Genomic DNA, 16016 nt, shown 5'->3' on the forward strand with positions numbered 1-16016 from the left:
TTTATGCTTCTTACCAACGGTCATAAAACCAGGTTACACAAATGAGATCGCCAGTCTGTTTTTCCCACTCATAAACAAAATAAATACTACAACAATTAACCACCACAACTGTGAAATGACTTACAACCACGTCTAGGGAGAAACAGTTATAACGAGCAACAACACATATATGGTTGAGGTATAATACCTAGGGAGAACACGGCCTTCTTAACGGATCACCCACCTCCGACGAGGTATTAAAACACTCTAGCAGAGTAGTGTCGTTTACAGCCTCCTGGACGGCAGGCCTGATCATGGCCTGAGGAGTGGGACACAACTGTCCCCTCATTGAGCATCCTTGGTCTGTTCTTTTTTTTTAATCTAAACTGGAAACTTCACATCTCATCTCTAGCTAGTTCTTCTCACCCCACCAGCTTCTAACTCTGTACAAGGGCCTTATCCATCCATGTATGGAATATGCTTCACATGTATGGGGGGTTCCACTCATACCGCTCTTTTAGACAGCGTGGAATGAAAAGCTTTTCGTCTCCTCAACTCCTCTTCTCTAACTGACTGTCTTCAGCCTCTCTCTCATCGCCACAATGTTGCATCTCTAGCTATCGTCTACCGCTATTTTCATACTAACTGCTTTTTTGATCTTGCTAACTGCATGCCTTCCTCCTCCGGCGGTCTCGCTGCACAAGACTTTCTTCTTTCTCTCATCCTTATTCTGCCCACCTCTCTAATGCAAGAGTTAACCAGAATTCTCAATCCCTTTCTCTGGTAAAACTCTGGAACTCTGCCTGCTTCTGTATTTCCACCTTCCTATGACTTGAATTCCTTTAAGAGGGAGGTTCCAAGACACCTATCCTTCAATTTTTGACTACCGCTTCGGACCCTAGGACTGGTATTTCAGTGGGCTTTTTTTTTTTTTTTTGGATTTTTGTTGCCCTTGACCGGTGTCCTTTCCACATAAAAAAAAAAAAAAAGTAAGGGAACTAAGGGGTCGGGAGGAGTTAACAATATCCTGATATTCCAGTTTGGTGTGCCATCCGAATTAAAGAAATCACAAGTGCGGTTAGTACCTGGGAGCGCGGTTGTTGCCAGTTTTGGAGTCAGGATGACTTGGGAGCACTTGCAGCGGTTTTGGTGGCCTGGTGTGGCCAAGTCTGTTGAGTGTTGCCGCGTTGGTCAGGTGGGTAAAACTGATTGGCTCCTGTATAAGGCCCCTCTCCCCCGTGTTATGGTTGGTGTTGTTTTCCTTGGAATGGGGATGATGAAGAATGTTGATAGTCCGATTCCTCCTTCATGTGGGAATTGTGAGAATGTGTTAACTAACGTCGGCGTCAAGGCATGACGTTGGGAGGCAGTATCGAGAGTAGCTGCCGGCTGTGAGCTGTCTCTTGCCGCTTGTGAAGCACCCACAGTGTTGCCGGGGTCTTCATGTGGCCCAGTTGTCCGTGAGTGTCAGGTGTCGGGGTTATATAGTACAGTTTGATGATTGGTACTGTCCTTCTTGAGTGGAAAAGGAGTCGGGATTGATGAAAATGAGTTGCACTTCGGTGCAGTGGCTAGAAACCGTTGAGTTGGCTCACTTGCACTTTGGCCAGGCTTGGTTTAAAGCTGGAGATTGTTGTGTTGGGATGGCGAAGTACAGGGAGTTTTGTTCCTTGTGTGGGAATGGGTGTGCTGCTTCCTGGAAACGGACAGCCGTCAGCTCGTTGTGGTGGGCGGGAGAAGCGGGATTTAGTATTGTTGTGCATGACAGGAAAAGACAAGCCTGGTCATGTCACATCAAGGAAGTACAATTTTGTTTAAGTAAGAGCTGGCAGGTGGCCTTTCTTATTTTTGCCGAGGAAGTGCCATTTTTAATTAATTATTATTATTATTATTATTATTATTATTTATTTATTTATTATTTTTTTTTTTTGTGGGGCGTGTGACGGGAACGGACAAGAGCGGGTGATTGTGTTGGCACTGCCATCCCGGTGAAGGAAATAATGTGTTCTTCACTGCAGAGAAATAGACGAATCCGCTAATTAGTCTTGCTTGTTGGCTCACAAATGAGTTTTGTACATCCAGGAAGTGAGTTACCTGGCGGCGCTGTGATGCACCATGATGCTACGGCATCTGGTGGGTGCGTTGAGTGTACTGAGGACGCAGGGTTGTCCTGGTTTGGTGACTTTTGTGTTTGTGTTGCTATGAGAAGAAAGTACAGGAGTTGGTTATGCAGCAGAGAGAGTAAGAGTAGGTGGAGTAGTAGTGAAGGCAGAGGCACGAGAAGACGAAGGAAAAAGATAAGAAAAGACAAGAGTCATAGGAGGAGTTGGCGCAGCCGTAGTCGCTGCTGGAGAAAATTTGATATGAATAGAGGAGTAAGTCCTCATGCCAAAGTCGCAGGAAAGATCCTGTATGAGAGGCAGAGAGAGGTCTCGTGGGAGGAGGAGTAGGAGGAGGAAGAAGCGGCGCTGTTTATGATTTGAAGAAGGGCTAAGTTGTGCTCTGCCATTGTTGTCATGATACCTCTGTGTTTATGTTGCTATTACAATTGTTCCTGTTGCCTTGTAATTCTGTAATTCGTGTGCCCATAAGTATAATGTGAATTGCTCTAATATATTGATGTATGTTGAATGAACATTGTGAAATCCTTTATACAGAGCTGATATTAATTTGTTGTGCATAACCAAACTTTTGTAAGTTGGCTAAATTTCGAAAATTTTGTTAGTGGGAGGGACGTGTTACAAGTAGCGCGTTAGTAGTAAGAAGAAAGAGAATAGGAGGAAGGGAGACAGACAGAGAGAGAGAGAGAGAGAGAGAGAGAGAGAGAGAGAGAGAGAGAGAGAGAGAGAGAGAGAGAGAGAGAGAGAAACTACTGTTGACAGCCTTAGCGAGCGGACGTCCTGGAATTGCTCCGTGTCTGGACATACTCGTATTTACAGTGTTCACGGTGAAGTCAGACTTGAGAGAGAGAGAGAGAGAGAGAGAGAGAGAGAGAGAGAGAGAGAGAGAGAGAGAGAGAGAGAGAGAGAGGCACGATGATTCATATCTGCTCCATGTGTTTTTATGTAAAACTGCATTCCACCCACCCTGCATCAATTTTCCTCCATTCCTTCTCATTCCTGAGAACTGTATTAGATAAATAATGAAACAGAAAGGTTGGCTATTCTCTTCCCTATTAAACATCAAATCCCACCCAGCCTCTTTTATATGTGCGTAATGGTACTTATAATATAATCAATTTAGAGCAAGTTAAGTCTAAGTGTAGCGAGAGCGTGCGGGCCCTAAACCCACCCCCCTTTTTTTTTCACCCCTCCTCTCCCTATCAAGTGACGACACCGCGCAGGATATCACTTGCCGCTGGATGAGACTCTGTTCAGTGGTACTCTGACACTTGCAAGAGAAAGACGTGGTTTGGATAGCTGGCATTTAAACAATATTTAGATATTGTTTTATTTATAATTCTTGCTGGAGTTTTCCTGGTGATAAACCCCCACCCTTGTTAGGATTACCCTCACGGGAGGCTGTCTGTATTTGCTCCTATTAGTAATTGAGGCAGTAAGCTGTCTAATCGGCTCAATTCAGTATATTTTGCATGCCCTGGCGTTTCTCGTCTTGGCGAGTGTGGGAGTTGTTACTTGTTACGTCCCAGATCTGTCAGTTGTTACTAGTCTTGGGCTCATAGCCATGACTATCGAAAACCAGAGGACTAAATAGTTTTCCATCAGATTACAGCTGTCTGCTCTCTCTCCGGGCTCCACCAGCGGTATCCAGGATGCAAGCCTGTCTTTTGTGAGACTGTAGAAAAGCTGTTCTTGGGCGAGAGTGGTATAATATCCTGTTGGGCATGGATGGTCAGCCTCTAAGCGGTAGTCCAGAGGTTATTATACTCCTGTACTATATCATCAATGTCTGATCTTCCTAGCATGTGGTTTGGTGAGTTTTTTCCCAGCTGGGGGGGATAAGTTAGCGTTGTGTACATTTCCTTCCCTGTTGGTGGGTAATACAGGGTGACTACCTTTTGAGACTTTTACGACCAGCGGGTGCCTGGATCCATGTTGTTTGCTCACTTCACTAGGCTGGAAGGAGATAGTATCTTAGGAAAGCTGACCTGTAGCAGTAGTGGCAACAGTGAGATTGGCTGGATCTGTTCGTAACAATATATATATATATATATATATATATATATATATATATATATATATATATATATATATATATATATATATATATATATATATATATATATATATATATATATATATATATATATATATATATATATATATATATATATATATATATATATATAGTGTAGTACATATAATTACATGCAATGTCGGCCATGATTTTTCCTAACACCATTGCTCATATCTGCTTTCCACACATCAGTATCGGCGTTGCACATCAGATGGATATATTCTGCACATACACACGCGCACGCACATGCACACACACCACGCGACAGCCGCAGCAACTATCCCTGAATAATATTGTGCAGAAGAGAGGAAGTTGGACATCACACGGTTATGTCTGGTTTCATCAAGCTACCAGGTGATGATTAGGAAAACTAGACCTACCATCGAGTTAAAAAAAAAAAAAAAAAAAAAAAAATGCTGCATCTCTAGCATATAAATTGGTTACAGTAGACTATGCATAAAATATGAAAAAAAAACCAACGTCAACTCCCTATTGTTCCCGTAATGTTGCTGGCATTGAATTATCAGTTACTGTCTTGAAATCAGCATATTTCGTTATTTTATTGGTATATGACACGTAATAATACAAAAATATGCAGGTGCTGATGAGTGACAAAGTAAAGCTTGCCCGTGTAACAGTGAAGTGCAGGGAGACAAGAGATCAATGATTTCCTTTGAAGTGGTAATTCAATCATGTTCTTCAATAGCAGCAATGTCTCCTGAACACTACGGTAAGTTTAGTTTTCCTAAATATCATTATGGAAGCTTGATAATATCTACTGACGGGAGCGGTGGCTTCACCTTTCATCAAGGTGGAAGCTTGGGGTTGCACACTATATTTTTTATAGTATGCAACACACACACACACACGCACACACACACACCGTCTTGACCTCATACGGGCAGGACGTGTGACCTTGGCGCTCTCGAGCAGCCTCGGCCAACTTGTTGGCCTTCCCCGCCCCCTAGTGATAGTGACCTCAGTTTGTTTTGTTTTTTTACTTTTCTGTTTTCAACTTTTAGCGTTTAGTTTGAGGCTCGATCTGGTGGGATTGTTGTTTTTGTGAACACTTGTAGCGAATGCGTGTGATACATAAAGAAAAATGAGTGCTTCAGTGCAAACATACGAACGCAATTACCTCCTGCGTCGTAGACGAGGATCTGGGTACCCGCCACCCAACGTGATACAGTGCCTTAAGTCCTTAAAACTATTTCGAAACCGTGGATCGAGAGGAGGCAAAAGTGTGGTGCGTCCCATCAAGGTAGTGACCTCCAGTGCCAGAGACGACCGCAGGGTGGAGAAGAGGGAATACAAACACTTTGAGGTGCCGAGAACGTGGTATAGTCTTCCCTCACTCCTCTTATTTAATGCAACGTCTCTGGCCAACAAGATGGACGAAGTGATTGTGACGGTGAGATCTACTTGTGCGGACATTGTGGCGGTTACTGAGGCGTGGCAGATTGTTCCTGAGGTGTGCACGATGCAGGACTACCAGCTCTTCCATCACCTCAGGTCAGGGCGCAGGGGGGGGGGAGTGGCCGTCTTCTGCCGCTCTGCCCTCAGCCCCTCACACCTCCCTGTCGATATTCCTGCCGGTGTGGAGGCCCTGTGGGTGAGAGTCACGCCCCCCTCCCATCCCAACAACACGGCCTCCATCATAGTCTGCGTCGTGTACCACCCCCCACGAGCCGCCACTGCACAGTTGCTCACCACTCACATCATCAACACTGCTGATGCCCTGAGGGTGAGGTATCCTGCTGCCAAGCTGGTCATCTGTGGGGACTTTAACAGATTAGATATCAACGATATCCTACACCAGCTACACCTCACCCAGGTCGTGGACTTCCCCACCCACCAGCAAGCCATCCTCGACCTTATCCTCACAGACCTGGGCCAGCAGTACTCGCCACCCAAGCCGCTGCCTCCCATGGGACGGAGCACCCACCTCTCCATACTGTGGTCACCCACACCCACCACCTCGACCCCCCGGTCAGCTGTCACCAGGACCCACCGCCCCATGCCTGACTCAGCCATGAGGGAGTTTGGGCAGTGGGTGACACAACACCCGTGGACCGAGGTGCTGGATGAGGAGGACGTCCACTTAAAATGGCAAAACTACGTCGCCACTACTACAGCAGCCTTCCACCACTACTTCCCAGCCAAGAGCGTCACAACGCACCCGTCTGATGCTCCCTGGATGACGCCCCGCATTAAAAGACTCATGCGTCAGCGGACCTGGGCGTTCCAATCCTGCCCGGTCCTTTACAGGAAACTAAGAAACAGAGTAATCAGGGAGATTAAGAATGCAAAGGCAAGCTATTACCCAGACAAGATACACCACCTCAAGCTGACCAACAACAGACAGTGGTACGCTAAGATCAAAGCTTTGTGTGGCTTACAAAAGCACACTTCATCCCTTCCTTGCACCTCACACCTTCCTGCTAATCTCGCGGCTCAGGAGATGAACGATCACTTTGCTGCTATCTGTCAAACCTTTCCTCCCCTCCACACCACTCCGCTTCCTGCCTATCTGCCCGCTCCCTCCCCTCCACACACTGTCCAGGCGATGGATGTTTTTAAGAGAATACTTAAATTTAAACCAAGATCCACCACACCCACTGACCTTCCTATAAAAATTTACAAGGAATTTGCTGTAGAGCTAGCAACACCGCTATGCTCCATAATAAACGCCTCACTCTCCCAACACTCTTGCCCCGCGGACTGGAAGACATCTTATGTCACTCCCATCCCCAAAACTTCCAGTCCTCAGTCACTCAATGACTTCAGGCCAGTCTCTATCACCCCCATCCCTAGCCTTATTTGTGAAGATTTTGTATATGACTGGGCATACACCAAAATTTGTAACACCGTGGATATCAGACAATTCGGAAATATTAAAGCCACCTCCACCTCACATTACCTGACCAGCTTCCTTGAATTCATCCACAGCCACCTGGACAAGCGAAACACCTCTCTAGCTGTTGCTTTTGTCGACTTCAAAAAAGCCTTTGATCTAGTTGATCACACTGTTGTCATCAGCAAGGCAGTAAGTCTGGGTCTCCCTCCTAATCTGATAGCGTGGCTAGCCGACTTCCTCACAGGGAGACGTCAGGCCGTTCGCTATCAGGGCTCTGTCTCTAATTTCCAACAGCTGACATGTGGAGTCCCCCAGGGGACCAAGATGGGTCCTCTATGCTTCCTCCTCCTCATCAACGACGCCCTCACCGACACCCCCCATCGCTGGAAGTATGTGGACGACTGCACCGTGGGCGTCCCAGTTTCCAACAAGAACCCGGACTACTCGCCACTGCAAGCAATTCTGGAGCGACTGCAGACGTGGACAGAGGAGAGCAGGATGACCATCAACCACAGCAAAACTGTGGTGATGCATTTCTGTACCTCCTCTGTACCAGTGCCCCCTCCCCGGCTCACAGTGGGCCCTCACCCCCTCCAGGTGGTCCAATGTGCCAAGCTTCTCGGAGTCACGGTGGACGACCAGCTGACCTGGAAGCAGCATGTCGCCAGCACCGTGAGATCAGCTACCTACAGGCTGTACATGCTGCGCAGACTCAGGTCGCTGGGGACGCCGACAGATGAGTTAAGGGGGGTGTACCTCACCTTCATCCTCCCCAAACTCATGTACGCCTCCCCAGCGTGGTCCTCCTCCCTCACACACACTCAACAGCTACAGCTAGAGAGTGTGCAGAAAAGGGCGTGCAGGGTCATCCTTGGCCCTGCATACACCACCTATGAAGAAGCCCTGACCACCCTGAGTCTGTCCAGAATATCCACCAGGCACCGAGAGGCTCTGGAGAAGTTTGGGAAGGGACTACTGCATCATCCGCGTCTCAGAGACATGCTGCCGCCCGACGCGCCTCGCCCTGTCCGTGCCACCAGACACCACAACAAAATAACGCCCCTGAAGGCGCCGCGCACGGACCGGTACAGACTCAGTGCGATTCCCACCATGGTGCGAGCCATCAATCAATAGTATTTCCCTCCTAGATTAGTCTTACCGTTAGGATTAATGTTAAGTTTTTCCCCATCCCCTATGTACATTTTCAGTTTGTCAACTGCCTAAATAATAAACCGTTTATTATTATTATTATTATTATTATTACACACACACACACACACACACACACACACACACACACACACACACACACACACACACATTATTAATATTATTGTTATTATTATTATTATTATTATTATTATTATTATTATTATTATTATTATTATTATTATTATTATTATTATTATTATCATTATTATTATCATTATTATTAATAATATTATTATTTTATTATTATTATTATTATTATTATTGTTATTATTTATTTTATTATTATTATTATTATTATTATTATTATTATTATTATTATTATTACAATATATAATGTTGAGAGAGAGAGAGAGAGAGAGAGAGAGAGAGAGAGAGAGAGAGAGAGAGAGAGAGAGAGAGAGAAAGAGAGAGAGAGAGAGAGAGAGAAAAGAGAGAGAGAGTAATATTCATAACATCTACCTGCAAGTACCGGCGATGAGGCTTGTATGCCCGCTAGTGACCGCAGAGGCACCGGTGACACTAGCCGAGGACCTGCCAATGTCCGGGGTCGATTTCCTTCTGGGAATGACCTGGCAGGTGGAAGAGTCTGGGTGCAGGTCCTATCTGCGGACCCCATCTCAAATGAGAAGGCTGCTGATATTTCTGATTCTGTTGTTGTTGTTACTCTCCCTGAGGTAAGGCGAGCACCCCAGCGTCGGTTGCCCGCGGGATCTGTGACTCCTGGGGTCGCCTGCAATAAGGCAGGTCCTCCATAAGAGGAGTGGAGAGTTTGTCTTGATGCAGGTGGGGCAGAGCACCCACAAGCCTGTCCCGCTGCTGGCCTGGGTTTGGACGAGTCAGAGTCGGACTTGTCTTTGAATCAGTGTGCTGGGGCTTACTGCAAAAGCGCAGAGCCAGCACAGAAAGCACCCGATTTGGTAAGACTTTTGCTGGGGGTGAGACTCGACTGCTGGATTTGTGTTGCTTGTATGATGCTTTGCCTATGCAGAAACTCGGAGGTGGCACTTCGGCGGAGTTGTTACCTGGAGTTGAGGCTTTAGGTGCCGGTGCTCAGTTCGCGACACAGCCTGTTGTGTCTAGTATAACAGGAGTCACTACCGAGGGCGGGGAGACGCCTGACTCTGCTGGGGAGGTGGGATTTTCCTCCCCTGTGCAGTGTGCTGGAGGCGGAGAGCAGTGGGTGTTTTCTCACGTGGTGAGGTTGCTCGCCCTACCCCTCTAAGCTGTTATTGCTTGTCAGGTGCTGGGCTCGATAGGTACATTGTGTGATGAGGGATGTCGACTTCCTCAAAGCGACAAGGTATCGGGTTTGATGAGAGAGGCTTGCACACCGAAGCAGTTGCTGGGACCAGTGAGACTAACCCAGGGGCACGCCAGACTCATGTTGGAGCCGAGGTTTGTAGTTTTGTGACGGCCACGTGTGTTCGTTTGGCTCCGTGTGCGGAGATGTGTATGCTGAGTCCTGGGAAGGAGCAGCCATCAGCTCTCTGTGGCGATACCCGTGTCATCATGGGGCTGGTGGGAGGATTGGTGAGTGATGATATGACTGTTCCTGATGGTGAAAAGCAAGCTTGGTCGTGTCACACGCGGGAAGAAATTTGTTTTGTTAAGAGCGGCCAGATGGCACCATGGCACCTCTTAGTTTTACCAAGGAAGTGGCACCTTTGTTTCGTCAGTTTTATGGGTGTGGCACGAGGGCTCCAGAAAGCCATGAGCGGGCAAGTGCGAGTGTTGTGGGCAGTAAAGCCACTGGTGGCACATTGGGTGATGCAAGGAGGTAGGGGTGTCATTGTTGCATGGTGACACTTATAATTATAAAGTGTGGAGAAAAAGGTACGAAAGATTAGGATGTGTAAAAGAGAGAGAAGTAGAGATGAAAGTAAGTGGAGAAGTAGTGACAGTAGAGGACAGAGCAAACGACGGAGACGGAGAAGTCACCAGAGTCACAGGCAGAGATGGTGCAGCTAAGGCTATTGAAAGAGAGATATTAATATGATACCCTGCAAAAGCAAAATTAGACACCGATGTAGTCGCGAAGAGCAAACATCATGGCATAGAACCAGAGACGGGTCTGGGAGAAGGAATACGAGGTAGAGAAAGAAGAAACGGCAATCTGAGTTTGGAGGGCCCATGTTATTTCAGTTTTTATAGTAGTTAAATGTTTCAGTGCTACAGTACACTTTGATATTTTGTGAAGAGAATACACCCTTTATTTGAATCTGATGATGTGCCCAATTAGCTATATATATATATATATATATATATATATATATATATATATATATATATATATATATATATATATATATATATATATATATATATATATATATATATATATATATATATATATATATATATATATATATATATATATATATATATATATATATATATATATATATATATATATATATATATATATCATCCCTCAAACTACCGTCCTATTGCTTTAATTTCCAGCCAATCTAAAGTTTTTTTAATCTATCCTCAACAGGAAGATTCTTGAACATCTGTCTCTTCACAACCTTCTATCTGATCGCCAGTATGGGTTCCGTCAAGGCCGCTCCACTGGTGATCTTCCGGCTTTCCTTACTGAGTCTTGGTCATCCTCTTTTAGAGATTTTGGTGAAACTTTTGCTGTTGCCTTAGACATATCAAAAGCTTTTGATAGAGTCTGGCACAAAGCTTTAATTTCCAAACTACCCTCCTACGGCTTCTATCCTTCTCTCTGTAACTTCATCTCAAGTTTCCTTTCTGACCGTTCTATTGCTGCTTTGGTAGACGGTCACTGTTCTTCTCCTAAATCTATAAACAGTGGTGTTCCTCAGGGTTCTCTTCTTATTATTCATTAATGATCTTCTAAACCAAACTTCTTGTCCTATCCACTCCTACGCTGATGATACCACCCTGCACTTTTCCACGTCTTTTCATAGACGTCCAACCCTTCAGGAAGTAAACATTTCACGCAGGGAAGCCACATAACGCTTGACTTCTGATCTTTCTAAAATTTCTGATTGAGTCAAAGCAAACTTGGTATTGTTCAAAACCTCAAAAACTCCATTCCTCCATCTATCAACTCGACACAGCCTTCCAGACAACTATCCGCTCTTCTTCAATGACACTCAACTGTCCCCCCTCTTCTACACTAAACATCTTCGTTCTGTCCTTTACTTATAATCTGAACTGAAAACTTCACATCTCATCTCTAGCTAAAACAGCTTCTATGAAATTAGATGTTCTGAGAAGTCTCCGCCAGTTTTTCTCACCCCCCCAGCTGCTAACTCTGTACAAGGGCCTTATCCGTCCATGTATGGAGTATGCTTCACATGTCTGGGGGGGTTCCACTCATACCGCTCTTCTAGACAGGGTGGAATCAAAACCTTTTCGTCTCATCAAGTCCACATCATGTCCACACTGATCATTATGCCGTCACAGAGACCTTCAAAGGCAACAACTTCACAGGTGAATTTGCTCGCTGGCATCTCACGATTCAAGAATTTAATCCTACAATTTCATATATTCCTGGTAAGGCAAACTCAGTGACAGATGCACTATCACGCAATATTGCTACTATCTTCGTCATGACTGAAAATTCTGCCATGCCAGCCACGGATGAAATAAGGAAACATCAACATTCAGACGCCTTCTGTTCTAGTGTTGCTTATTATCTCGAATCTGGTGATGAGACAAAGCTTCCTAATTTGCAAATGAGTGTTGATACGTTTTTCATGTAAGACGATCTCTTATATAAGTCGAGCGATGTCTCTACTAACGATTCTAGTGAGCGTTTATCTCACCTCGTGGTACCCCGGTAGTTAGTATTACACTTCACCACATTCACGACTCACCCAACGCAGGACACCCAGGTCGGGACAGATGCCTCGCGCAGGCAAAACGATCATATTTCTGGCCGATTATGAGGAAAGATATCTTTCAACATTGTGCGCTGTCCTTAGTGTGCTTCACATTGTACCGCACTGGCTCAAGAGAGTCCCTCTCGTCCATACCCCATCGCTTCCGCTCATTGGGATTCAGTCTCTCTTGATCTGCTCAAACTTTCAATTACAGAGAACGGTTATCAGTATCTTTTAGTTTGTGTGCATAGTTTTACTCGTTTCACCATTCTTGTGGCTCTCAAGGATAAAAACAGTACTTCTGTTGGTCGCGCGATCATCGACAATATAATTTGTCCTTATATCTCCCCTCGTGTCATCTTATCCGACAATGGCGCTGAATTCAACAACTCTGTCTTACAGGAGATTTGTAAAGAATTTCATATCAAGAAATGTAACATTGTTCTTCACTCACCCAGTTCAAACGGCAAAGTAGAGTGTTGTTATAAACGTATCCTTGACGTTCTGCGTTATATAACAGAAGTAAAGCACTCCTGGGACGAATAGCTTCCTGAGATAGTCTATTCTGTCAACATAGCAATCCACTCCACCATCAACGAGTCTCCACATTTCATGCTCTTTGGTATCGACAAGCGTCTTCCATATGAATTTCTCCACAGCGAGCCGTGTCCTATCTACAACATGGATGACTACATCAAATGTTGTCTCCGCGATTTTCAGTTCACTCATAAGCTCATTCACAAAGCTGAGATGCTGCGGAAATATCGTAGAGTGACAGATTCTTCCACTGAAGTCAGCGATATAGTCTTCGCCAGAGTCCACGATCGTAACTCTAAATTAGATCCATTGTTCTTTGGGCCACACCGTGTAATCGAATCTCTCCATGGCCAGAAAATAAGAAATTCTAGATTTCAAAACCTTAGGGGAACAGATCGTCCATGTCGATCATTTCAAACGTGTGAACTAGGGATTCGATGATGAACAAGGGATTTGATGATGAGCGTTCACATCAGGTATCATTAAGTTCTGATTTAACAGATCTTTCAAGCGACTCAAGCTTAACCACACACACACGTTCTTACAGACTGAAACTTCGTTCCCATTCCAATATTTAATAATCTGATCTCAATATCATGTATATATGTATTTACTTATATGTGTTGTTCATGTATTATATTATCTTATCATGTCCGCACATTATTATCAAGGTGCTCGATCCGTATTCTCTCTATGATATCATGTATCATCTGTTAATTGCTCACATCCTACTGCCTTATTGTTATATCCAAATGCAGGGGAGCATTTTTCGTGGAGGAAGGCATCTGTATCAGTCTCAACAATTACTATTATTATAAATTAATATAAATGTTAGTGATAAATATATTTATCCCACGTGTACCATGGCCAGCTGCGCCTTCCTTCCTGGTCATTCTCCACCTCTCAAGGGAATTTCACACCCACTTCCAGTCCTTAGAGATAACACCTGTGTACATATGTTCTTCTTCCTTCCCGGTCATTTCTCCTCTATCTCAAGGGAATTTCACGCACACTTCCAGTCCTTAGGTATAACGCCTGCGTCCCCTTTTCTGTACTTCTCAAGGGAATTTCACACCCACTTCCAGTCCTTAGGGATAACTATCTGCGATTCACTTAGCTCAGATAAATACAACTCACATGGTAACGAGCTCTCATGTCCAGTTCTGTCCCAGTCAGAGTCTGAGTCAGTCAGTCACCCAGTCACGAGCAGTTAATCTTGGTATCTCACTCAGTGTCACTCACAGAGACACCGCTCAGTCATCACTCATATCACTTCAGAGAGAGAGAGAGAGAGAGAGAGAGAGAGAGAGAGAGAGAGAGAGAGAGAGAGAGAGAGAGAGAGAGAACAATCAATCATCACGTTACAATTTCGTCTCAAATCCAGGGTGTACAATCAGTCATCTATTAAATCAAGAACTATCATCATCGTGTCTTTTATTCGCACACATCAGCTATATCAACCAACTACCCACGATCTCAAAGCTACCAGAATCACCGCCACACTACGGTCCTCCACGCTACCAACACACCAAGCATCGTCAATCAACTGGGCAAATAACAATCATCAAATCCAGAACAAGTGGAGACAACAAATCTGATAGAGTGGTGGCGCACACCAGAAACATATGAACGTGTGAGTGTAAATATATGTAAATAATACAAATTAAGTAAAATTTAGAGAAACTTAAAGACATTCCCTTGAACCCACAAAAGCCAGCGTTAGAGATTGGGGACGCAGCAAGGTCGTTCAACATACAAGCCCAACACTTGTGGCAGCGGTAGGATTTATAATGCAAAGGATAATATTGCAAAGATAATATTGCATAGATTGATATTGCAAAGATAGATATTATCAGACTGATATTGGAAAGTTTAGGATATTGCAAGAATATCATGTTGCAAATGTGACAAAAATTGTAATGATTTGTTGCATTGGATCTTATAAATACTTGTTGTTGAGTCGCCTGCAAAATTTGGTGTTATACTGAGATAATTAGTGAGAAAATTTGGTTACAACAGAAAAATTTAGGATAAAATCAGTTAAGTTATTCATTCTGCGTCTGTGTTGTTCGTAAGTTGTCGCCATACAAGCTCTCACTCCCATACATTTAATGATTATATTACTTGACTGCTTAAACCGTATTGCTCCGATTGAAAGCGTCTTGAAATATGTTCGGTGAGTTATACAGCATGTGTGATTAGGGAATTATAACCTCTTGTAAAGGTCATCAGTAACTTGTTTCACCAGCGACATGCAAGAAAATTGTGGAAGAAGAAAACACACATATCAAGACCATAAAAATATGCAGCATGTCATAGGTGTTATCATCGTGAATAGTATAAAAATGGGAATATTGTTGACTTCTAGACGGTAGTAATATATAAGTAGTTACTCGTAGACTGAGCCACGGCAGGGAATACAGGTGCTAGAGAGTTGTTTAGAAGATGGTAAGGATAAGATTTCATTATAAAAAACCTAATCCTACAAATGGCAAATTCTGTTTGATACCGAAAAATTTAGTTGCTCAAAGACGTAAAGGAGAGGATTTATTAAGCAGAAATTATCGGTATATGTGAGAGGAACCTTTTTACAGAGAGGAGCAAGTGCGAGAAGACGATAAATTTAATGGAGGAAACACACGAGCCGAAAAACAATGTATAAATAGTATTTTTGATACAGAAGCGAGCAACTAAAATAATGAAAGTTTCTGAAAGGCGATACAAACTTGCATCATCATGAGTGAAAAAAAAAAAAAAAACAGGAGAAAAGAGTTGTCCTCACAGCTGATGTAGGTACTTGATTTGGAGAAACTGATGGCATATGAAAATAACCGTTGCTTGATATTTAGAAAATCGATAGTGGCAATGTTAGTGATAAATATAATGCCAGAAATATGTGAATTATATTGTTTAAAGAGTTTTGTTGAAACGGGATAAACATGGAAGCGTATGTGTTATGCCCAGGACTAAATAAGCCATAATTAGACTGAGTTGATAAGGAGACTGGAAATAAAAGCAAATGTTTGGAGTGAGGGCAGTAGAAATTTTTTAGTTAGTCATTAAAAAAAAAAAATTCAGCCATGTCGTAAGAAACATAAGGGGGGGAATTAGGATATTGAGGTCACTGTAAAGTGTTGTGAGAGGTCATCGAGTAAGATAACACTGTTGGAACAGTGCTAGCTCATGTATCTGAAAGAATGTTGGCTAGACCCACGAGACTCTGTGATGAAATGCAAGTCTGATTTGGAGATAGTTTAAGTTACCACTACAGCTTCTACTTGTGCTATTAGATAAATTATAGAATTGTAGATAAACTGAGTAAAGAGAAGAATTTAAGAATACGGTAAAAAAAAAAAATGAGTATGGGAAGGCAAATA

This window comes from Scylla paramamosain, chromosome 42 (assembly GCF_035594125.1).
Source record: "Scylla paramamosain isolate STU-SP2022 chromosome 42, ASM3559412v1, whole genome shotgun sequence".
NCBI classification, from domain to species: domain Eukaryota; kingdom Metazoa; phylum Arthropoda; class Malacostraca; order Decapoda; family Portunidae; genus Scylla; species Scylla paramamosain.